Source organism: Mobula hypostoma, chromosome 1, assembly GCF_963921235.1.
Source record: "Mobula hypostoma chromosome 1, sMobHyp1.1, whole genome shotgun sequence".
Classification (NCBI taxonomy): domain Eukaryota; kingdom Metazoa; phylum Chordata; class Chondrichthyes; order Myliobatiformes; family Myliobatidae; genus Mobula; species Mobula hypostoma.
In genome coordinates, this window is record NC_086097.1 from 73,012,550 (window position 1) to 73,039,156 (window position 26,607).

Genomic DNA, 26,607 nt, shown 5'->3' on the forward strand with positions numbered 1-26,607 from the left:
AGGAGACATGTGAGGCAAGCTGTTTACACAAAGTGTGGTGGGTGCCAGTGTGTACTACCAAGGGCATTAGTGCAGGCAAATACGATAGCAACATTTAAGAGGCTCTTAGATAGACACATGAATCTATAGATAATGGAAGACATGAACATTGTGTTGGCAGAAGGTATTAGTTTACTTAAACATTCCATTACTGTTTTAATTAGTTCAGTACAACTTTGTGGGATAAAGGTCCTGTTCCTGTACTGTACTGTTTTATGTTCTATATTCTAAAATGAAATATTAATAGAGTAACTCATTTTCCAATACACATTCTTTATCTTTACTACATCAGGTGCGGCCTCCTCTACATCGGTGAAACCCAACGCAGATTGGGGGATCGCTTTGTCGAGCACTTCCACTCTGTCCGCCAAAACAGACAGGATCTCCCAGTAGCCACCCACTTCAACTCTGCTTCCCACTCCCATTCAGATATGTCCATACATGGCCTCCTCTACTGCCATGATGAGGCTAAACTCAGGTTGGAGGAGCAACACCTCATATACCGTCTGGGTAGTCTCCAGCACTTTGGTATGAACATAGAATTCTCCAACTTCCGGTAATTCCCTCCCCCTCCCTTCCCCTATCCCTATGTCACTCTGTCCCCTCCCCCAGCTGCCTATCACCTCCCTCATGGTTCCACCTCCTTCTACTACCCATTGTGTTTTCCCCTATTCCTTCTTCACCTTTCCTGCCTATCACCTCCCTGTTTCCCCTCCCCCACCCCTTTATCTTTCCCCTTACTGGTTTTTCACCTGGAACCTACCAGCCTTCTCTTTCCCACCCTCCCCCCACCTTCTTTATAGGGCCTCTGCCCCTTCCCTCTACAGTCCTGACGAAGGGTTCCGGCCCGAAACATCGACCGATCTTTTCCACGGATGCTGCCCGACCTGCTGAGTTCCTCCAGCGAGTTGTGAGTGTTGCTTTGACCCCAGAATCTGCAGATTATTTTGTGAAAAAAAATGATTATTGTGTTAGGCTTTCAAAGAAAAGAAAGGATCTTATAGCAGTGGAAAAGCTGTTCTGAGGCAATAAAATTGACCGCTAAATATATCGAGCATTTAATATAATAAAGTGTCCAAAAGATAATCCATGGGAGCATAATATGTAAAATTTTACACAGGGCAGTGTCAGAAAATGCTACAGGAATGGAAGTATCGAATGATCTTTATCAGAAGCTGAGGTCAAATCAAGTATGACAGCAAATTTGTGAACATTCGGTGTCAGATTCTGTATTAGCCAGTGCAAGAGATGGAGATAACAGTTAATGACTGGAATTTCTGGTGGAGATCGAAAAAAAAAATGAGTTCAAAACTCCAAGTGTACTGAACAGTTAGAGGAAAATATTGTTCATCCAGTGCTGGTTATCAATCAAGACATCCAACAATTTAGGATCATTCAGAGCACCAAAGATGGTACACAGTGCTGTCAGTGTGTATGTGATACACAATGACTCCGAGAGGGAGCGTGTCAATGAAACATGGATGGAACATTGGGTACAGCTTTTGGTAGAGAAGCAATGTAGCTTTTGGTAGAGAACTAACTGTGTGGAGAAGAATGCAACCAGGTGGTCGTAGTCCCATCAGCAGAAAGATGGCAACAAAGCATTGAAAGAGAATAGCGTAGACGACCATTTCAGGCTATAGCCACATCAAGAAGGAGAAGTGATAGTTCACATAGTTAGACATGATGACAATTGTTATATTAATTGCTATTTTGGATGGAAGTGTGATTGAAAGAATTGAAACATGGAGTTCTGAAAACAATAACACATATCTGAGAAGGCAGTCAAAGTCAGAATTTTTTATGATCTGCATATCTGTTCCCGTTTACTGTTGAAATTTGTGTATTGTATCAGTAAATTTTTCAGTAATACAGAGGTGGAGGAGCAGAATCTCTTATGCTGCATTCTATTCATCTTATTCACTCAGTTTCCTGCTTGCCTTCCATTTCAATTCCATTATTTGCAACTGATTTACACTGCAGTATAACCGCAGTCATCTTAGTACGATATCTGGAGTTGCTAATTACAAAGGAGAATGTCAGTTTTCAAAGCTTAACAAAAATATTGTATTCTTTTGCAAATCACTTTGCCTGGCAATGATTTGGGATTTTATCACTAACCAAAGCATCTCCAATCCAGTGTTTGATGTGTACTGCTTGAACTCCCTTAATATTTAAATTTTACCTCATTAATGAGAACTCTTATGTCTGCAAAATGCTATACATGACCAGGGCCCAGCCTTACAAATGAGTATGATATTGGGGAAGAGAATCAGTGCTGGCTTGAGACCAGTTGCTTTGGTATGTGAATTATAAATGCAGCATCAGTAATAGTATGCCTTCATGCTTTTTGCACAATATTAATATGACCCTAAAATGTTTAAATTGAAATGGTTAGAAATGAGAATGTCATACATGAACTATGCATATTTGCTACATTACAGTGTACTCAAATCAGGCTTGACAGTGTTAAATGAAAACTATAAAAAGAAAAAGGGTATACTGGATACATTGACAGATCAGGAACAGCATATTGCTCTTTTCATGACCAAGTCTATTGCAGAAATTTTAATGTTTTTATCTCCATCAGATTTTCAAACATACAATTATTTTAACAGATATTAAGAAATCAGTAGCATTGTCTTGACACAAATTTTGAATAACTTTCTGTTGTCTGTTTATGTGTATTATTTTTATAACTTCCTTGTAATTTTAAAATAAAAGGACAGACATAGGACATTTTCTGCCTTGCCAGGCTCAAGACAGGCTGTCGTGTTACGTTAGTTTGTAGCACCCTCTTGTGGTGTGGATGGAATTAACTCATGTATTACTGAACTGTAATAGTGGTTTTTTAATTGAAGAGCAAAAGTCTGCAATTGCTTGAAATTTAAAATATAAACAGAAATGATTAGAAAAACTTAGCACGTCGGTGGAAAGAGACTATTTTGTTTCATTTTGCACATATTTGAATTTTGGGAAAATGAAATCAGAAATAATGCAAACTTAGAATTCCATGGATTCAGCACGATGGAATTTAAAATAAAATTCTTAAAACAGAATGGACTAATTATATGAAAATGAATGTTGTGAATCATTTGCTGCTAGCAACATGAATCCTTGCACTCTAGTCTTTCTTTTTATTGATACTGCCTTTTTCTCCTTTGATAAACCACTTTTAACCCCACCATTGAGCACGTTTACATGGAGCATTGTCACAGGAAAGCAGCATCCATCATCAGGGTCGTCCACCACCTAGGTCATGCTCTGTTCTCACTGCTGCAATCAAGAAGAAGGTCCAATTGCCTCAGAACCCACAGCACCAGATTCAGGAACAGTTACTACCCCTCAGACATCAGAGTCTTGAACCAAAGGGGATAACTTCACATATGTACTTTGATAATAAGTTTACTTTGAACTTAAACAGAGTCAGAAACTGAAAAGCTAATATCTTTGCGAATACCAATATTCTTGGATGCTCTTGAAAGCTAAGGACTAATGGTAAGTTCAAGTGCTCTTGCTGGATAGAAGGACCACCTTCAGAAAACTAGATCTTCACTTCCATTCTGGAAACAAACAGCAATCTCTATTCTGGGGTATATGGAAAGCAGGCAGCTCGCATATTAGACTTGGCAACAAACAAAGAGTAAAGTGTCAGGCAGATTTGAATGCACTTTGAATAGATTATTGTTGTTCAGGAATGTTTGTGGGCACAGTAAAAACAAGACTCAACCACTTGGCCCCACCAACAAAGTTTTCAGGAATGTTTTCCAACAGTTTGACAAGTGGCCAACAGTAATCCCTTACTGTTAAGGTCACTCATAACCAAAACAAAAGAATGGAACCTCATATCACACCTTATCATTATGGTTGCAAACAACAGGAATTCTGCAGATGCTGGAAATTCAAGCAACACACATGAAAGTTGCTGGTGAACGCAGCAGGCCAGGCAGCATCTCTAGGAAGAGGTGCAGTCGACGATTCAGGCCGAGACCCTTCGTCAGGACTAACTGAAGGAAGAGTGAGTAAGGGATTTGAAAGTTGGAGGGGGAGGGAGAGATCCAAAATGATAGGAGAAGACAGGAGGGGGAGGGATAGAGCCAAGAGCTGGACAGGTGATTGGCAAAAGCGATACGAGAGGATCATGGGACTGGAGGTCCAGGAAGAAAGACAAGGGGGGGGGACCCAGAGAATGGGCAAGGGGTATATTCAGAGGGACAGATGGAGAAAAAGGAGAGTGAGAGAAAGAATGTGTGTATAAAAATAAGTAACAGATGGGGTACGAGGGGGAGGTGGGGCATTAGCGGAAGTTAGAGAAGTCGATGTTCATGCCATCAGGTTGGAGGTTACCCAGACGGAATATAAGGTGTTGTTCCTCCAACCTGAGTGTGGCTTCATCTTTACAGTAGAGGAGGCCGTGGATAGACATGTCAGAATGGGAATGGGATGTGCAATTAAAATGTGTGTCCACTGGGAGATCCTGCTTTCTCTGGCGGACAGAGCGCAGATGTTCAGCAAAGCGGTCTCCCAGTCTGCGTCGGGTCTCACCAATATATAAAAGGCCACATCGGGAGCACCGGATGCAGTATATCACCCCAGCCAACTCCAGACTGAATATAAGGTGTTGTTCCTCCAACCTGAGTGTGGCTTCATCTTTCCACTATCAACTCTGCTCTTAAACACATCTCCCTCATTTCACGTACATCTGCTCTCACTCCATCCTCCCGCCACCCCACTAGGAATAGGGTTCCCCTGGTCCTCACCTACTATCCCACCAGCCTCCGGGTCCAACATATTATTCTCCGTAACTTCCGCCACCTCCAACGGGATCCCACCACTAAGCACATCTTCCCCTCCCCCCCCTCTGCATTCCGCAGGGATCGCTCCCTACGCGACTCCCTTGTCCATTCGTTCCCCCCCATGCCTCCCCACTGATCTCCCTCCTGGCACTTATCCGTGTAAGCGGAACAAGTGCTACACATGCCTTACACTTCCTCCCTTACCACCATTCAGGGCCCCAAACAGTCCTTCCAGGTGAGGCAACACTTCACCTATGAGTCGGCTGGGGTGATATACATATAATGCAAATGATGAAATTTACCTTATTTACACGAGTCTTAGTTGTCCAGCACATCATAATTTTCCTGTAAATCAACACTTTCCTGTACTTTTCAGTTATTTGCTATACCTTTAATCATCCTGACTTGAAGATGATGGGCAATAGAACTACAGACACGATTGGAAAGGGTTTCAATCTGTCTGGCATGTTTTATCATTTGTGCTGTATGCACTTTCACCTGAATGATCAGTTTTATATATATATATCAGCATAGTCTTCATTAGACATTGATCTACTCTGCATCCCCTTCCACCAACATCTTAACATTAAGACCCTCATCCTTGTTTTCAACTCTTCCCTGGCTCAGTTAACAAGAAAAAGACCTAGGAGAGATTCTTCCTATGGCAGGGAATTCCAGATCCAGAAGTCACAATCTAAGACCACTGAAGGCTGTGCTGAGCAGAAAATTCTTCAGCCAAGGAGTGGTAAACCTGTGGAATTCCCTTCCATGGGCAGCAGTTGATTACATTCAGGATTTATTTAGCTATGGTTCTCATGGCTAAAGGAATCACGGAACGTAGGGAGAAACTGGGGGCAGGTTATTGAATTTGGATGGATATCAATGGCCATATTGAATGGCAGAGAAGGCTCTTGTTCCTAATTTTTGTGTAACCTCCCATGCTACAACCTGACCTCATGCATTTCCCCTAATTTAGTTGTTCCATCATTAGTGAAAGTGTGTTCATTTGCCTTGACACAAAGATCCAAGATTCTCTTCATAAACCTCTCTGCCTCACTGCTGTCTCTTATCTTTTCACAATGGCCCTTAAAACCTACCTGATTGTCCAAAGTTATGGTCACATGTCCAAGCATCTCCTTTTGTGGTCTTCAAAGCACATTGGCATGAGTTAGTAGAAATGCACCAGACACATTCAAACTATTCTCATTGGTATGTGCTGGGTTTTGTTCTGGTGCAGGCTCTATTCATGCATTATTTCTGCTTTGCTTGCAGCTATGAAGTTGATGAATAAACTTAACTTCTTCTGCTACTAGTACTTCTGAGTATGCTGTTGGTGATGTGACAAGTATTAGCCAGTCCAGCTCATGTAATTGTATTAGGCAGTTACTGTTGTAACAGTTAATCAAGTAGGTCATTTATCTGTTCCCTTGTTACCCAAGAGAAGGAAGTGCAAACATTTCTGTAACATTATGAGTTTCTCTTGGGCCTTCTGTTGCAATCAACTGTAGACATGTTACATTATGTGCTTGTTCACTGAATTAAATAGCTCATTGCAATGGTAAAACTTATTTTTTAACCAACATGCAACTACAAATTACTGATATGCTCGTACCATAGGGTCGTAGGTCGGGTCACTAACCAATGAGATGAAATATGAGTTTCCCATCTTCTTTAGATTCAAGATTCAAGACTCATTTTTATTTATGTACATGTTTATTTGTTCTGTTTATCTACAAACTTCAGTTTTAACTATTCGATAAGAATTTGTGTTATTACAAAATGTTTCTTCCAAGAAGCTTTCTCACATTACTAAGTCTGTAGACCAGTGGTATGCAGTGGGGAATATTCATGAACAAATATTTTGTGCACGTATCATGGGAATAGTCAGTCCTTTACAATGTTTTATTTAGCATTCCATCTGAAATTTCCACTTATTTCTTGACATCAATACAATATTTTTAATAATGTTGATGCATGAAGCTGAGAATCACGCTTTGTATTGACTTTGTACTGTAAATGCAAAGATATGAAATTAAGCTTACTAAAAATAGAACTTTAAAAATTTGAAATCTTATTTAGAGAAGGTTCCCTTCCAAGTTGCCATCTGGAATTGGAAATAAAGGATGCCAAACCTAGATCCTGGAACTCCACAGCTGACCGCATTGTGGGAGGACTTTGACTAGAAGGAGTGCAGCAATTCAAGAATGTGGCTCACCACCACTTCTCAAGGGCAAGTTGGGATGGGGAGTAAATGTTGGTTCTGCCAGCAATAGCACCTGCCGAATCTGAATTTTAAAAAATGATGGCATGAGATAACAGGAAATTTTTCCAGTGCTGCTACCCTTCACAAAGTAAGATGAAAATATAATTGAGGGAATGCACCGTCAGTTTTAAGATATTCGTTGTGAGCTTGGTTATATTCATAGTAGAATGAAGTGGAAAGTTTCCAGCCATTACAGTAAACCTGTCATCCATCTTTCTGCTGTGGAAAATTTATCCAATTCCTAATCAAGTCTTTCCTTTGGACTTTCAAGTGCAGTAATAAAAAAGCATTGAAAGACAAATTTCTCAGCTTGAAAATGTCAGATAATGGGAGACATAATCTCATTCTGTGTGACAGGACAACCACTGATATCAGGTTAGTGTTGGAAGTAAATGCCTACCTTGACAGCTGCCCTACAAATGAATACTCCCATCTGCAGTCTCGACATCTATCACAGAAGGATAATGCTACTAATGTCCAAACTCTTTTTCTGACATATTCTGCCTGTGTGAATTGCTTCTTTGCCTTTTTCATTGTAGATACCAATCTTTAAACTGTTTCATTTGACACGTTATGATAAGGAGATGTGGAGTAATGTTTGAACCCACTTCATTTCACAAGAAGTTTAAGTGCAATTGATCAAAATTGTGGTGTGTTATCTAGTACAAATCAGCTCAAGAAGATGATGTGCAGCAAAAATTCAATTTTTGTTCTTTTCTAAGACAGTCAACAATGTACAACATTGCATTTTAAACTGTTGTCCACAACCTCCTCCCTGTGCTCTGTGTTGACACACTGGAATGACCTAACTAGCCACTTTCACATTGGCCAGGTGCTATCAGTGGCCACAAGATACAGATTTAGCAGGCTATGTACTTAGTTGCCAGCTCTTCCAGGCCCTTGTGTGTGCTGACCAACAGACAAAACTATGAGCTACTCTCATATTAACTATGTCCAAATCCTCTGAGTGATATTTCTCCAACTTATACTGGTACTTTAAATATGGTGCTCTTTTGTGATTCAGCTCTTAAAATCTATGATGGAAGGTCTTTATATTCTCATCCATATAGGAATCCTTGTCAATTCAGCCTCTGAAAGCACCCACAAATGCTGGGTTTCATACTGGCTCCTTCTGCACCAGTCTTGCCATCTTCATCATTATTGCAGAAAATACATTGCTCACACATTGAGAAATAAAATACCACATTGCCTGTACTGCTGTCAGCATCTTCACCAGGCAATCTCAATAATGCATCTGTTGTCACTTTCTGTTTGGATGCTTAATATTCGGAATTGTACATAGAACATAGATCAGGACAGCACAGGGACAGGCCATTCGCCCCACAATCTTGCACCAAACCAGCTGAAAAGCAAATCAAAAACACCCAAACACTAATCCCTCCTAGCTACACAATGTCCATATCCTTCCACCTTCCTTAGATCTATGTGCCTTTCTAAACATCACTTAAAAGCCTCGAAAGTATTTGCCTCTACCATTATATCAGGTAGGATATTGCAGACATCTATGTCTCTCCGACTAAAAAACTTAAGCTTCATATCTCCCTTGAACTAACCACCTTTCACCTTCAATGAGTGCTCTCTGGTTTTAGACATTACAACCCTGGGAAACAGATACTTTCTGCCAAGGCTTTCAGTACACTGGATGAACTCAGCAGGTCGGGCAGCATCAGTTAGAAACGATGAGTTGACGTTTCGGGCCGGAACCCTTCGTCAGGACTGAAGAATGAAAGATAGGGAAGGATTTGAAGAATGCTTGTAGCTTCAGTTGAAAGACCAGTAATTTGAAAGTCAAAGGGGTGGGGGAGAGGAAGCATTGACGTCACAGCCCTAAAAACAATGGGTTGTAGAAGAAGGAGGCGGAACCATGAGGGAGCTGCGAGAGGGGGTAGAGTGAAATAGGGATAGAGGAAGGGAGGGGGAGGGAATTACCGGAAATTGGAGAATTCTATGTTCATACCAAGGGGCTGGAGACTACCTAGACGATATATGAGGTGTTGCTCCTCCGTCTCTGCCACATCTGATCCCAGGATGAGGCTTTCCGTTCCAGGACATCTCAAATATCCTCTTTCTTTAAGGATCATGGTTTCCCTTCTACCATCATCAATGATGCCCTCACCCGCATCTCCTCCATTTCCCGCACTTCGGCTCTCACCCCATCCTGCCGCCACCACAACAGGGACAGAGTTCCCCTTGTCCTCACCTACCACCCCACTAGCCTCCGGATCCAGCACATTATCCTCCGCAACTTCCGCCACCTTCAACAGGACCCCACCGCTAAGCACATCTTTCCCTCTCCACCCCTCTCCGCTTTCCGCGGGGATCGGTCCCTCCGCGACTCCCTGGTCCACACGTCCCTCCCCACGGATCTCCCACCTGGCACTTATCCATGCAAGCGTAAGTGCTACACCTGTCCCTACACCTCCTTTCTCACCACCATTCAGGGCCCCAAAGAGTCCTTCCAGGTGAGACAACACTTCACCTGTGAGTCTGTTGGGGTCATCTATTGCATCCGGTGCTCCCGGTGCGGCCTCCTCTACATCGGTGAAACCCGACACAGATTGGGGGACCGCTTCGTCAAGCACCTCTGCTCCATCTGCCACAACAGACAGGATCTCCCAGTAGGCACCCACTTCAACTCTGCTTCCCACTCCCATTCAGATATGTCCATACATAGCCTCCTCTACTGCCATGATGAGGCTAAACTCAGGTTGGAGGAGCAACACCTCATATACCGTCTAGTTAGTCTCCAGTCCCTTGGTATGAACATGGAATTCTCCAATTTCCGGTAACTCCCTCCCCCTCCCTTCTTCTATCCCTATTTCACTCTACCCCCTCCCCCAGCTGCCTACCACCTCCCTCATGGTTCTGCCTCCTTCTTCTACTACCCATTGTTTTCAGGGCTATGATGTCAATGCTCCCCCTCCCCCACCCCTTTGTCTTTCAAATTACTGATCTTTCAACTGAAGCTACAAGCATTCTTCAAATCCTTCCCTATCTTTCATTCTTCAGTCCTGACGAAGGGTTCCGGCCCGAAACGTCGACTCATCGTTTCTAACTGATGCTGCCCAACCTGCTGAGTTCATCCAGTGTACTGAAAGTGTTGCTTTGATCACAACGTCTGCAGATTATTTTGTGTTTACTCTCTGCCAATCTTTCTATGCCTCTCATAATCTTGTGCACCTCTAACAGATCTCCCCTCAACCTCTGATGCTCCAGAGAAAACAATCCAAGTTTATCCAGCCTTTCAAGATAGTACATGCCCTCTAAGCCAAGCAGAGTCCTGGTAAACCTCTTCTGCACCCTCTCCAAAACCTCAACATCCTTCCTACAATGGGGCAACCAGAACTGGATGCAATACTCCAGTTTTAAAAAGTTGCAACATAACCTGCTGACTTTTGAACTCAATGCCTCGACTAATAAAAGCAAGCATTCCATAAGCCTTCTTAACCACCCTATCGACCCGTGTAGATACTTTCGAGGAGCTATGAACTTGGATCCCAAGATCTCTCTGCTCAGCAACACTGTTAAGGACCTTGCCCCTTAACAGTGTACTGTCTCCTTGCATTTGCCCTACCGAAGTGCAACACCTCACATTTATCTGGGTTAAACTCTATCTGCCATTTCTCAGCCTATATCTGCAACTGATATATATCGCATTGCATTCTTGCCAGTCTTCGACACTATCCGCTACTCCACCAATCTTGGTATCATCTGCCAATTTACTAACCCACCTCACTTCATTTTTTCCAGGTCATTTATACACATTAAAAACATCAGAGGTCCCAGCACATCCCTGTGGAACTCCACTGATTGTAGACATCTAGCAGGAATGTCCCTTCAACCACTTCCCTCTGTCTTCTATGGGCAAGCCAGTTCTGAATCCAAACAGCCAATTTGCTGCGGATCCCATGCATCGTAATCTTCTGGATTAGCCTCCCATGAGAGACTTTATCAAAAGCCTTATTAAAATCCACATAGGCAACATTTCTGCCCTACCTTCATCCATCTCTCTCATTACCTTGTCAAAAAACTCAGTCAAGTTGGTAAGGCATGACTTGCCATGCACAAAGCCATACTGGTTAGGCCATGTGTTTCCAAATGCTCATATATCCTTTCCCAAAGAATTTTCTCTAGCAATTTCCCTACAACCGACATGAGACTCACCGGCTATAGTTCCCAGGATTTTCCCTTGATCCCTTCTTACATAGGGCTACAACATTAGCCACTCGCAAATTGTCTGGGACCTCGCTTGTGGCTAGAAAGGTCACAAAGATACTAGTCAAGGGCCCAACAATCTTGTCTCTTGCCTCCTTCAATAAGCTGGGGTAAATCCCATCAGGCCCTGGGGTCTTATCCACCTTAATACTCATTAGGAGGCCCAACACTTCCTCCTCCTTAACCTCTGAATGCCCTGATGTACTTATACACTGAACTTCTGGTATTCCATATCCTTTTCCTTGGTAAATATTGAGGCAAAGTACTCATTAAGTATCTTGCTCACATCCTCTGCACATAAGCAAATGTTCCCCCCTTTATCTTTGAGTGGTCCCACCCTCTCCCTTAGTTATCCTTTTACTCTTGAAGTATGCAATCATGCATATTGTAGTTCAGCCCACTGAACTTTGGGAAATGCAGGGGATGTTCAAGAATAGTCAACAGAGATTTGTGGTAGTATGACTAGAGTGAGCTGTCTGCTTGACATGAGCTGCTGGAAACTCTATGTCAAATATGGTTTCCAAAGACATCTCCCATTTCTGAATCGAGTTCCCTTGATCTCTGTCCAGAACAGTGGAAGTTAAATCTGTCCTAAGCCTGTGATGGGCTCTGTACCCTTCACCCAAATTAGTGCAAACAAATCCTTGAACAATAGTTCTCTCTTCACCAATACTTTTTGCAGAGATGCCAATATCATAACTTGGAAGGATCATATCTTGTGTTTTCTAGCATTGATAAATGCCTTGACCTTCTCCTTGGTCAGTTATAGACAATTTGTATCTTCTTCCTGGCCCAAACAAATCCACTGCCTCTGCACAAAAGCTCATTTACCATTCTGGAGCTTAACCTTATTCTAAAGAAATCTCATGACCTCTTCAAGCATTCTAAGACTTTCCTTCTTTTAAGCAAACAAGATTGCAGTTAATCTTTCATCCACAGTGTTCTGAACTATTTTGATTGGTGACCTCATACCAATTTGTGAGTTTGATAACTAATTAAATCTTCTAATGATTGTTGACTTTCAGGTAGCATTAGCTTTCTTATCTGCATGAATTGTACATTATGAAAGGTTCAGCTTAGTTCAGTGCCCTGCTTCAGAACTGAAGGATATTCTCCATTATTGTCTGAGGGTTACATTTAAATTCCCCAAAAGCTGAAAGCTCATATCTGCATTAATAGATGTTGTTCGGTCACCTGAGCAGTTTTGATCAACATAACCTCTTGCACAATTTGTTCAATTCCTCTGCTTTCACCATACATGATACTGATCAAGTCTTGTACTATGCTAACTTGCTGTTGATTTAAAATGAATATGAGTTTTGACACACCACTCCCCTCCCCACCCCAGTACAGGCATACAAATCATTGTACATACTTACATGTTTCTCTGAAGATTTTTTAAAATATGGTGCAGAGGATTTTACAGACCTGGGCAACTTCCAGTTCATCCGTGAAATAGTTTAATTTCTTTTTTCCTTTTCAAGGTGGCTGAGGTCCTGCCAGACTGCATGATCTACAGTTGCACTCAAACTGTGGTGCTTCATGGCGATGGGTTCTCGCCCTCAGAACTCACCGAGCACATGGCTTTTTTGATATCTCCAGGAGTGGCTAGAAAGATGTGGATCTTCAAGGTGCGGCCCTGTGGACAACCAGATTCTTCACCGGTGTCTCCGACTGAAGCATTGTGGGAGATTGAAACATTGAGACAGCAGTGTTCACTGCTGTCAAAAGGAGGCCTTCAAGTCAGGGGGAACTCAAATAAGCAATGCTGCAGATTGTAACATCAAAGCAGTGTGTTGTATGTCTCACTCTCATCTGGTGCAGGAACAATATCTGTATCTCCCCCGCTAGTGAGAGAGAGAGCCTGACTGAGATGTGGAAGTGCTGGGATAGACAGTAGTTTTTCATGGACTCTATATCATGGTCCTGGGGAGGAGGGAGTTATTATTGCTTGCATAGTGGGTAATGGGGGTTGATGCTTTTGCTAGAGCAGTGGCAGGAGGGGGAGGGAGTGGTTTGTTACTCTTGCTGCTGGTTGAGCATGGGAGGGTGGAAGGGCTTTGAGGTTCTAACATTTTCTGTCATTCCTTCTTGGGGCTTTTAAATTCTGTTTCATGGATGTCTGTTGTTACGTGACCAACAAAAATGAATATAGAATTGAGTTAAGTTTTATAAACAAACAAACATTTATTAAACTCTGCTCAACAATAGCAAAAAGTATTCAAATGACTAACTTAACCAGAAGTTAGATGCTAAACGGCAAATCTGAAACAGTTCTTAAAGTGGTAAATTCGAACACATTTCTTAAAGTGGTAAATTTGAACACAGTCTTAAAATGGTAAATTTGAAAGTCCAAGTGATTTACACAGTCAATAAGGAGAGACTTCTCTGAAAACAAATTTCTTCGAAGACGTGATGTTACAGCTGATTCTCCAAAGGATTCAAGATGAAGGAAATAAAATGGCTTAAAGGAACTGACCTTTTTCCTGGCGAATGAACACTGCACGAACCTTTCTGTTCTTACAGGGGTTGTTCCAGATGCAGGTCACTATTTCTGAACGAAGATTCAATAAGGTTGATCCTTTATGAAACCGCTGAACGACACTAACTTTACTCAATCCTTCAGGTTCCTGTACTTTGATAAAGTCTTCACTCTCCAGTACTAGACTGTAAAGGTAAATCAAAAGTACCCCAAACAAAACTGGCAGCAATTGGCGAAACTGCCAGCACAACGATTTTACCTTACAATAGAAGGTAAAACTCCGCTTTAAAACGAAACTGCGTCATGAGACGAATATGCAGCATAACGGAATAACTGACGATTTAAACAATTAACTAAACTGCGTAACAACACAGGTTTCCCATTATATACCTGTTGAGAACATGTCATCACGTGACCTCACACTAGCAGGAAAATTACATCACCTCACCATCACAAGACCATTACATCATGTTCACAAGATATTCAATTACATCATGGTCATAAGACAGTCACAAGATACCCACAAGGTATGTAACACTGTGAAGAGTAAGAATTTCAGGTTGTACACTGTATACTTTCTCTGAGATTAAATTGAAGCATTGAACCATTGATATGGCTGTGATGTGTTCACATTGAATACATCCATCAATCCCAGTTTTATTTTTTTGTGCCAATGTTTTCCTACAGCAGTTGTTCTTCTGTCTATCCCATTACTATGATGGGTTGTTTCACTTGTCATTAAAATAAAACTACATGAAATATTTGACCTAAGGTTTTCATTGTCTCACCTGAATGTCTTTAGATTCAGCCTGCATTTTGATCACGGAATTTTACTGAACTTTTGATGTACCAAATCAAGCAGTCAGGAAGAGTGTCAACACTGGAATCCTTGTCTATCACTTTGAAGAAAACGCAATAATTTGTATGTTATTATTCTAGTTGTATATCTTCTGTTTTTTCACATTCACGCCTTCACATTTCTAGTCTATATTGTACACAACTCACCCTCGTGGATTTCTAACAAGTATTAATATATGTAGAAATCAGTTATCTGCCATTAAGCTAGCTTTCACACTTGGTCTGGCCTTATAGCATGTGCCTATATCCCCCAAACTGCTTTAAACTGACATGTCATATTTAATGATCTCCATTACAATGCCGCAACATTGCCCACTGGTTCCAAACTCACTCACATGGCAGTCTTTTTATTGAAACTCCCATTTCCATCACTAATACTGAAGGCATCTTTCAATATGAATATCGTACATGCCCAATCAACCATTGAACGTTTGATAACTTAGACTGAATATTTGAATTTTAAACCAGAATTTTAAGCCTTGTCCAGAAAACACCAAAATTGCAGCATTATTGCACATTCTGCCACACGAGAAGATAACCACTGCTGATCTCAACTGGTTGTCAGAGCTCATATGATTAAACTCATCCATCACTGGCTATAGTTACTCACACCTTGCAACCTCTGCTGCTGCTGAGCCCTTTCGTATCAAAGTTTTTGATGCACTGATTTTTTCCTCTGGCCTTGCTGCTAGGGATGCTCGTTCCCAATTATTTTTCAGCATGTGACTGGAAGTGCACCAACAACTCTTTGTGAATTACACTGAAAACTTCATCATAAAGTCTGATTCTGAATTGAAGGTCTTCAACAGAGTATCCTTTGTGCCTCATCAGCATTTATGTGGGTTGTGATTTTCAGCAAATGCTTTTGAACCTACCAACTGCTATATCCCATTATTGTCAACTGCTCTTTGAGCCCCAGGTGAGTGTCCTGCAAGACATTGACACTTGTTGGAAAGCTAAAATTAAGTCATTACAAATGAAGCATCATGAAGGGACCTGTTGACCTTGAATTTTTTATAAATGTTAATGTGCTTGGCAATTTCCTGTTACACCTGGCTTCATGCATTATAAACCATCTGTGACCTTTTTCATTTCAATTATTAATTTTAAAGTCCAGATTCATTGGTAAAAAGGTAATTTTTATGAAAATTATTGGACCTGAGTTTATTTCAATGTCCTCCGATATTATACAATCTGGCATTTCCCTCCCAGAACCTGCAACCCGGATCATTCAAAGGAATTTTCATGGGCTTTTAAGGATTACGTTTGCAGCTAGGAAGCAGCCAAACTTCTATTTTATTTTTCCACATCCAGCAGGATAGATTTTTTTTTGCCTGGACGCACAGCACTTGATGAAGCTGAGAGGAGCAGCCCTAATATTCATTTTCAGGTAGGAAGAATTGTGTAAGTCAGCACTTAGGAGCTGGGAGCTGGGAGGACAAATGTGTCCTGTGAAGAGTTTTCAAGAATATTTTCTCGTAACAATGCAAGGATCAGTGTTTGTCTTCGCCACCTGGATGTTAAACTTCTCCAGAGCACTTTGCAAAATCAGAGATACCCACAACAGCTCCCAAACAGTTTTACTTCAATTAATGTAAATTGTTGATGTTAAAGCAGTAAAAAAAGAAATAAGACCATAAGACATAGGAGCAGATTTAGGCCATCTGGCCCATCGAGTCATCCCCAAATGCATGGCAAGATAAATTTGGGATGGCCTTTGGTAACTGAGTTCTTGCTACTTGAAGAGGGAATGGGAAGGAGGTCTTGTCTGTGGTTGGATGACTTTTATTCTTATCCACCGTCCAAGAAACACAAAAGAGATATATCAGGATTGAGTAAATCACCCCAAACTCAGCTTCTAGAATCCATTCTACTAAAAATTGGTAGAGAGAGAAATCCTCTATTTACATAATAACATGGTCCTTACTGTAAATGATGCCTAGGACATGACTGGAGCCAGTTACTGCTGTCCGTCCCATAGCCCTCTCATTTGGCTTCACAAAGTCATTTGACAATTTGCTCTGTCCAGGAGGGCACTGGTGATCTGTTGGATGCAGCTCCACCATGCCAATTGGCCCATGTGTTTAATAACTCGAGCAGTCCGCTGATAGACCTGGTAACCGTAGCTTTCACTGACAAAGCAGAGCATGTTGGTGTTGTATGTAGTGAACCCACAGTGAACAATGACATGCTGAAGTGCTGGAACCACTAATTCACCTGGCAAAATCTAGAGATTACATTGGACAGGTGTGGCTCTGTTAGCTGCCTCTCACAATGCCTCTGTTTGTGATTGTTTGTGAATCTTTTCTGGTTGTTTGTGACCCACAGGAGTGAAGTAAGTCCCGTCTTAAGATAAACAGTGAGTAATAATGGGGGCTCAATATGAGGGGAAAAATCAGAATGAAGCAAAGTGGAATCTCAGAATGTGGTTGGAAACACTTGGCTCACAATTGGGGCACCAGAGCAGCGTAGTGGTGAGCACAAATCTATCACAATTCGTGGCATTCCAGAGTTCAGAGTTCTCTGTAAGAAGTTTGTATATCCCTCTCAAGAGTGCGTCGTTTTCCTCTACTTGCTCTGGTTTCCTCCCACGGTCCAAAGATGTACCAGCTAGTAGGTTAATTGGTCATTGTAAGTTGTCCTGTGATTAGGCCGGGGTTAAATAGGTGGGTTACTGAGCAGCGTGGCTCATTGGGCCAGAAGGGCCTATTCCGCACTGAATCTTTAAATAAAAAAAATTAAAAATAAATAAATATCTTTAATTGGCAGCAAGTGATTGCCCATTAAATTCACTTCACCAGTCGCCTCCATCAGTTGATAAGGCCAATCCTGGTTAATTCACTTTTGCTGCTGGATAGGTACTTGACCTCTACAGGTGGAAAGATGATGTTATCAGGCTGCCATTTTGCTTTAGCGTTTTTATGCATCTGGTCTGCTTCTGATCAGAGAGTATAAACTGGGACTAGTGTTTTTAATGATCAGTAGGAATTATTAAGTAAATTAATTTCCAGTTATTAGACTTTCACCCACACCTCTTAACAAGTAAGTGGAATTAAAATCATGGCAATTGTCTGTCCTTAAGAACTTCTTCTTGGGCTGTAGAACTTTCTTCCCTCCTGCTTTGTGGGTTCTGAGGTGCCTAATGAGGTCAGACTATTCTGTGGAGTGGGGGGTAGGATTGGCAGGATGGAGGGAGAATAGTCTGTGAGGTGGTTTGCACCACTTAAGCAAGACATTTATGTGCATTCATGGCCTTGAGAATCTCAACCACTCCACCTTTACTTTGGTCATGGGCCAGAGATTCCAACAAGTCAGTGCTGTTGATGCATTTCATCAAGAAGGCTTTAATATCACATCTTTGAATCTTTTCCCCTGTCCACCCTTCCCATTAGCAAGCTCAGATTAGAGTTTCTCTTTCAGAAGTCTGGCATCAGGCACTGCCTATCCGCTCTGAGTGAACCTAGAGGTGTCAGCTGGAAGTAGTGTTAACTCCTGATGCCTTTACCATCAAGGTTGATAGCTGGTAGCTGGGATAACTGGGCTCTATCCAACTTCCGCTTTTCTTTCTTTAATGTTAGAAAATTGTGCTCTGCCAAAATGTGCAATGTCGATCAAACTGATTATGAACTGAAATCCTAGGAGTATTATATAAGCATACAGTTTAAAACTTGCTAACTCATCAATAGTGAAAACAATTACTGAACAAATTTGAAATAAATTATCTGAAGGAATTCTTAGAAAGGCTATATCATATTGACAAATAGGAAATTACTTAACATAAACCATGGAGGACAATGAAACACTAGTTCAAGTTCAAAACAGTCTCATTCCTACTGTTATATTGAACTGATACTGTATAACAAATTGATTTCCAGCTTGTAATGAGGATTACCTGTCTTGTAAGACACCTCAGTAGGAAAGTTTTTGCTGTACTCACCTGGGAATATTGTTTCCAAATATTTTAATAATAATGTTATCAAACTGAGTCTTTTTCAATGTTTTGTCATTTTGAAAGATTTGTTGAATGTAGCATTGCGCTGCACAGAAATAGGCTCCATCAGTCCACCTCATCCAGCTGACTACGTTCATCCTACATTCCTGAAATTAGGTTGAAATCCCTCTACTCCCTTCCTATCCAAGCACCTGTGCTAAGATTGTAATTGCATCTGCCTCTACCACCTCCTCTAGCTCAAGAAACTTATCCCGCAGATCTCCTTTAAATTTCTCCATGCTCACATTAAACATAAGCCCTCTGGTGTTACTGCATTCTGATATGGCCCAAGTGCAGAGAGAGAGGCACTGAAGCAGGTCGATAGTTCACAGACTTCAATGTGTACAGAGTTAGAGGGAGAAGAAAACAACATGTTACAGAAGTTTTTAACAACGTTACAGAATCTTCAAAAAATCTGCAAACGTCTGTCAAAAAACAACATTGTAAAACAAATGAAACTATCTAAATTTTCCTTGAAGCTCAGTACATTTTGTTATGATGTAGTGAGCAGTTAGCACTAAAGGAATTGAATGGAAAGGACCATTCTTCTTATATTTTATCTAAGGAGCTCCTTTGAAGGAAACCACAGCGTTCTGTGAAGCAAAGTGTGAGCCTATTATTCTTCTCTTTTTGAGTGTGCCTTGTTCATCTTCTATCTTGAAGCAGTTCTTCCACCGTTATTCTGGTACTCACAATACCAGGATAATGGAATTGTTATCTATCGTTGGTAATCAATTTCTATAACTTAGTCTGGAGAAAGCATGCAATAAGTAAAAACCCACAAATATAAAATATTTGGAAACTATTCATGCCTCTCAGGAAGGAAACCTAATTAAAAGGAGGGAAAAGCAAGCAGCTTTTTTAAAAATCACTATGATTTGCTTTAGTTCCTTTAAATGTAAGGGTCATAAATAAATAATAGAACTATCACAGTGTAACTCAACCCTATCTGGAACAGTCACCAATGCAGAAGATTTTCCATATTGTTTTAGGTTAATTATGATGAAACTTAAACTTCATAATTTATCAGTCAATGCTACTTGAAACGACATTCAGAGTGATTGTCATCTTTATATCCTTGTAAGGGGTGATGAGATTGAAGTAAAGTAATGATTGGTCAGTTTCTTGAATAAGGCTTTGGAAAGACAATGCAATGTAATCAGGAAATTTAAGAACCGTTACAATCATTTCATGGAACAATGCATGAGCTGAATTAATTACAAGCAGCGACTGATCGCAGTCAATTCTCTTGAAGCCTTTGATTGTGTGATGGGCGGCATCCAGGTCATGGTGCTGATGCTCCTGCTACAGACTGTTTGCATGATTTATGCAATTATCCTTCAAGATAGAAACTGAGCAAGGCACACTCCAAAAAGAGATGAATATTAAGATCACAATTTGCTTCCCGGTATGCCATGGTCTCCTTCAAAGGAGCCCCTTAGATAAAATATAAGAAATATTCCAATTTGGGGATAGAATTCTGAGATGAGTGAAGCATAAGGGTGGCAAAGCACTTCAACTGGATGAGTTGGAGTCACAAAAATAAAAATACAAGTTGTTACGGCACTTGTAAAATAGCGAACTATTGCAAGTTACTTCACAGGTCTCATCAAATATGACAAATGTAACAGCCTATCAGATGATCAATTGCGCCATCAACGAAATATATTTTAAGAAACAACTTAAAAGATGAAAGAGAAATAAAGGAGCAGAAAGCTTTAGGGAAGGGATTTTGCATCTGACAATGATCAGTTCAGTGGATCAGTGAGTCAATTATGTCTTTTTCACAGCATATGAAAATCTATAACTTCGATTACAAATATCAGAACATTAAAAGAACCAGAATCAAGAGAAAAGGGCTATTTCTGAAACTATACCAGATAGTTTAACATGGATGGAGCCGTACATTTCAAAGTGCTGTGATTGGGGGTGAGAATTCTGAAGAGGGAATATTTTCAAAGTTGAAGAGAAAAACAACAGTTCACATTTGCAAAATGGGTTATGCTATGCAAAGTCTGTTTGGAAGGTATGTACAAATGTAGGCGCATACCTCCCATTAGCATCAGAGTAGGAAAACATTCAGAGGCAAAATTGAAGGCTCTCTAACTGAATGCATATATCATTTGTAACAGTGTACATAATGTCATATAAATTGGTTTGATCCAATGGCAATTGGAGATATGGCTGCAAATGGACCAAGATTGGGAATTAAATATTCCATGGTACTTAATTTTTAGAAAAGAAAGACATAGTGGTACTGGTGCAGGAGGAAGTGATTGTGGTTCTTGAACAATTAGGATCTTTTCTGGAGCAGAGGTGACCTGCACTGGAGGGATGGGTTGCACCTGAACTGGGGGGAATAGGTGGGATGGGAGGAACTAATATCCTTGTGGAGAGTTTTGCTTTTGCTGCTTGGAGGGTTTAAACTAATCTAACAAGGTGGTTGAATTGAAAGCACTAGTATGAGTAAATTGTGTCAAATATAGAAATTAAAACAAGCAAGTTCCCTGAGCAGGACAGGGAACGTGGCAGGTCTGATGACCATTTATTTCAATACAAGGATTCTGACAGGTTAGCCAGATAAATGCATGGATTGGTAGATGGGATTGGGATGTATTAGTTATTACAGAAACATGGTGAAGGAATGGGCAAGAACAGAGGCTTAGTGTTCCAGGCTTGATGGAGATGGAGGTAAGAGAGAGGGTTAGTTGCATTTCTGATTTAGGAGACATCACAGCAGCACCTAGAGAAAACATTCCTGGGGGATTGCCCATTGAGGTTATGTTGGTAGAACTTAGAACTAACAAATGGATTACTTTAACAAGATTGTGCAATAGGCGCCCCCCCGCCCCCCCACACTAGGCAGCAAGAATTAGAAGAGCAAATATGTAAGGAAATTGCAGCTAGGTGTAAGAATAATAGGATTGTAAAGTTAGGTGATCTTATAATGATGGGGCCTTTCATAGTTCTAAGTGCTTGAATGGGTCAGAACTTAAGTGTGTCCGCCAAAGTTTTGTCATGCAAACTGCAGATGGGCCTACGAGAGAGCAGGCAAGACATGACCTTCACTTGGGAGATGAGACTGGGCGCATGACTGAAGTGTCAGTGGGGGAGCACTTTGAGACCAATGACAACAATTTCCTTAGTTTTAAAATTGTAATTGAAAATAGTAGGACCAAGTCACAAATTAAAGTGCTAAATTTAAGGTAATAGATGGAAACATGCAAAGTTTGACTGGGAGAGTTAGACGAGGGATATTGAGATTCTGGACATGAAAACAAAGATGCACATGATAGGTATAGGCACCTGGGTTCAAGTGAAGCCTTTGGTGAGTGTAAGGGATGTATGAGTACACTTAATATGGAATTTGAGAGGGCAAAAAGAGGGCATGAGATAGCTTTGGCAGATAAGCTAAATGGAAATCTTAAGAAATTATATAAATATAATGAGAGCTGCAGGGTAACTAGAAGAGAATAGAGCAACTTCAGGATCAACATAGTTCTATGTGTGGAGCCACTGGAGATGGGCAAGGTCTTTAATAAAATCAGTCCCGATGCAGGGTTTTGACCCAAAATGCTGATATTACTTTCCCTCACATAAATGCTGTTTGATCACTGAGTTCTTCAGCAAATTATTTGTTGCTCCATTTCCAGCATCTGAAGTCTCTTGAGTCTTTGTGTCTTAAGTGAATATTTCACATCTGTATTTACTGTGGCAAAGGTCATGAGACCTACCAGGTTCAGGAAAGAGAATGATGATGCCTCAAAACAAATCCACATTAGAAAAGACATTGAGCTGACTGTCTTAAAATGTATATAGTTGAATAAGTCACTAGATCCTGACCAGATTTTTTTGTGGACATTTTTGGAAACTGGGAAATAAATTGCTAGGACCTGGAAAAAGATATTTGTATTATTGTTAGCCACTGGTGAAGTAAAAGAAAGTGCAAAATATTGTGCTTTTATTTAAAAAGGCCTGCAAAGATAAGCTAGAGAGCTACATGCCAGTGACCCCAACATCAGTGGTGGGAAAATTACTGGAGGGGATTCTGAGGGGCAGGATCTACCTGAATTTGGAAAGGTAAGGCCTGATTAGAAATAGTCAGCATGGCTTCGTGCATGGGTTTTTTTTTTGAGTTTTTTGAAGAGGATTGAGGGCAGGGCACCACTTGTTGTCATAGACCCACATGATAGGCTGGTCTGGAAGGTTAGGTCACTAGGAATGAAGGTAAGCTAACCAGTTGGATGCAGAATTAATGGTGGCAGCAGGCCTAGGGTCATTAAGGCCCCAATTCATCCACTCTGACACAGTTTTCTATTTGAACAAGTCCCTTTTCCCCCCATTAGCCCAATCCTTCTAAATCTTTCCTATCCATGAACCTGTCTAAAATAGTGGTGTTTAAGAAGCTGTTATATTCAGGGAATGAAGGAATATGGATGATGTACAGGTCTAATTCAGCATCATTCTTGATGCTGATATTATGGGCCAGAGGGTTTGTTCCTGTGCTATATTGTTCTATGTTCTTTGAGACCTAAATGGCAAGCCTTTCACACGGAGGGTGACGGATATATGGAATAAGATGCGAAAAGAAGCGTTGGATGTAGTTACAATTGCAGCATTGGTGCAGAGCCAACAACCTGTCTCTGAATGTGAACAAAACAAAAGAGATGGTTGTTGACTTCAGGAGGACATGGAAGGACCACTCTCCGCTGAACATCGATGACTCCTCCGTAGAGATCGTTAAGAGCACCAAATTTCTTGGTGTTCACCTGGCAGAGAATCTCACCTGGTCCCTCAACACCAGCTCCATAACAAAGAAAGCCCAGCAGCATCTCTACTTTCTGTGAAGGCTGACAAAATTCAACCTCTCACCCCCCTCCATCCTCACCACATTCTACAGAGGTTGTATTGAGAGCATCCTGAGCAGCTGCATCACGGCCTGGTTTGGAAATTGCACCATCTCGGATCACAAGACCCTGCAGCAGATAGTGAGGTCAGCTGAGAAAATCATCGGCGGTCTCTCTTCCCACCATTACAGGCATTTACACCACACGCTGCATCTGTAAAGCAAACAGCATTATGAAGGACCCCACACACCCCTCATATAAACTCTTCTCCTTCCTGCCATCTGGCAAAAGGCACAGAAGCATTCAGGCTGTCACGACCAGACTATGTAACAGTTTCTTCCCCCAAGCCATCAGACTCCTCAATACCCAGAGCCTGAAGTGACACCAACCTACTGCTCTCTACTGCGCCTATTGTCTTGTTTATTATTTATTGTAATGCCCGCACTGTTTTGTGCACTTTATGCAGTCCTGGGTAGGTCTGTAGTCTAGTGTAGTTTTTGTGTTATTTTACGTAGTTCAGTGTAGTTTTTGTATTGTTTCATGTAGCACCATGGTCCTGAAAAATGTTGTCTCATTTTTACTGTGTACTGTACCGGCAGTTATGGTCGAAATGACGATAAAAAGTGATTTGACTTGACTTAAAAGACATTTAGACAGATACCGGTACATAGAAAGGAAAAGATTAGGGGGACATGGGACAAATGCAGGCATGTGGGTCCAGCTCAGGAAGGCAACTTGGTTGGCAAGGATGAGTTAGGCTGAAGCGTCTGTTTCTGTGCTGTATTACTCTATGATTCTATTCTATGATTCTCAAAATGGAAAAGGAAGGCCAGGCCCTGATCATATAGGTCAGTATAAAAGTAGTAAAAAGAAATAATAGCAGTAAGGAGAGGACTCTTGATCTTAGAAGATTGAGGTTTGTATAGAAATAGAAAAGGGAAGAGTACCTTATTACAAGTTGTCTTTAGGCTCCCTAGCAGTGGTTCCAACGTAGGACATCATCAATGCAGGAAATTAGAGGTGCAAGTTACAAGGCTAAAAATGCAATAGTGGGGGTTTTAATCCAAGTATAAGCTGAGTAAACTAAATCAGGAGTAATTCTGTGAAGGATAAATTCGTGAAGAGTATAAGAGAAGTTTTCTGAGATTAGTATGTTAACGAAACAGGGGAACAAGTTCTTTTACAGCTGGTACTGTACAATGGACACACTAATTTCTGATCTGGCAATTAAGATCTAAACAAGTCAACCTACAAAGATGTATACATTTCTTCAGGTAGTAGTGGAAACTACATTATAATGTGACACTCATGACTAATATCTGAAGAATATTGTAAACTATGCATTGTTGTGCCCTTCAAAGTAAACATAGAAGATCACTTTAGATTATAAAGCTGATGATTTGGTGTTTTACACAATTCAGCAAAGGAGGACCAAGACACTGATGAAGTAGGAAAAGCAGAATGTGGGACCAATCTGATAAGAAATTTCAAAGCTTGTATAGATACAGTATTCTATATAATATGGAAAAGATTAACAAATATGAGACAGTAAAAATTATTCTGGGCAATATAGAAATGGTGTTGTTACCTAGAGATCAATAAATTACACAAATGAAGTATAGAAAATGCTAATCAGATTGGGTAGAGCCAACACTGATTATTGAAAAGAAAATTATTTATGACAAATGTGCTTGGATTTTTTTGAACTTATAACTAGCAGAGTGTTTAAGAAGGAAGTAACTTCATACTTGGATTTCCAAAAACAGCTTTGATAACATGTCACATGAAAGGATATTAAAAAGTTTTAAGAACAAGAGTTTGGGTGGGTAATATAATGGACAAGTACGTTCTGATGACTGGTTAACAGACAGAAAATGGAGAGTAGGTTCTTTTTGGGTTAAGAGGTCACAACCAGGGGTGTCATTGTGATAGATGCTGGGTCCAAGGTGTTCACTATCTCAGTGAGTGATTCTGAATAACAGATTTGAACATAGCAGAAGTAAGAGTAAGCCATTCATTAAGATCATGGCTGGTCTTTTACTTCGTTGTCCCTTTCCTGAACTACTCCCATGTTTCCTTGATAACAAAAAAAAAATTGGTAACAGTGAAATACAACAACCAACAAGGTGTTGTATGGGGTAAAAGCGGGAGGGCCAGCATTGAGGGGACGTGAGTGGCTGAGACAATTACATCTCAATTGGAGATCCATCCACCATTTGCATGCCACATCTCCTGCAGTAGAGTCGACTAAAGCAAATTAAAAAAGATAATGGATGATGCCACAGCAGTGTTCAGGGATGGCATTGGAAAACTCAAATCCATCAAGGGTAATATAGTGTTAAATGAAAATGCCACACCCAATATTTACAAAGTCCTTCTGGATCCTTATACCAGCCATGATAAAGTAGCCAGTGAGCTAGATCACATGGAAGCTGAAGGAATTCTTTCCAACATTGTGTGGAGTCCATGCGTAATGCCAGTAATCCCAGTAGCCAAGAAGGATGGGTCTGTCAGGATCTGTGGTGATTTTAAGGTCACCATCAACCCAGTACTGGAAGTAGATCTATACACTCTGCCCAGGATAAAGAATATCTTTGCCAACCTTTCTGGAGGGGAAACACTTTATTTCTGTATTGTTTCTGGAGGTTATGGAGGTACAGACATGGGAATCATCACCAGTGGCAACATCAAAGCTATGGGTAAATAGTCGCATGGCCTTGTGTATTTCTTGGGAAAGGCAAAGGCTAAGGGAGTAAACCCCAACAGAACATCCGGAGCAGAGATCTAAAGCAGATGGATGGTTTACTACGCCACCTGCTGACAACTCCTGCAGCTGCCCTGGCGCCGACTGTGTTGGTTCTTCCTTTCCGTTAGACTCTCCAAGAGGGGATCTTGACATCAGGGCAGCCCAAGACCTCCATAGCTCCTCACCCATGCCCGTGACACTCTGGAGAGGACAGTCCATCGATGTCACAAGAAATTGGCACAACACAAAAAGTGGCAGTTACTGATTATAAACTAATCTGACTGGCGTACGAAACGAGTGCCAGGGGCCACTTTAGACAGTGGGAGGGATCATCACATCTCACTGGGAC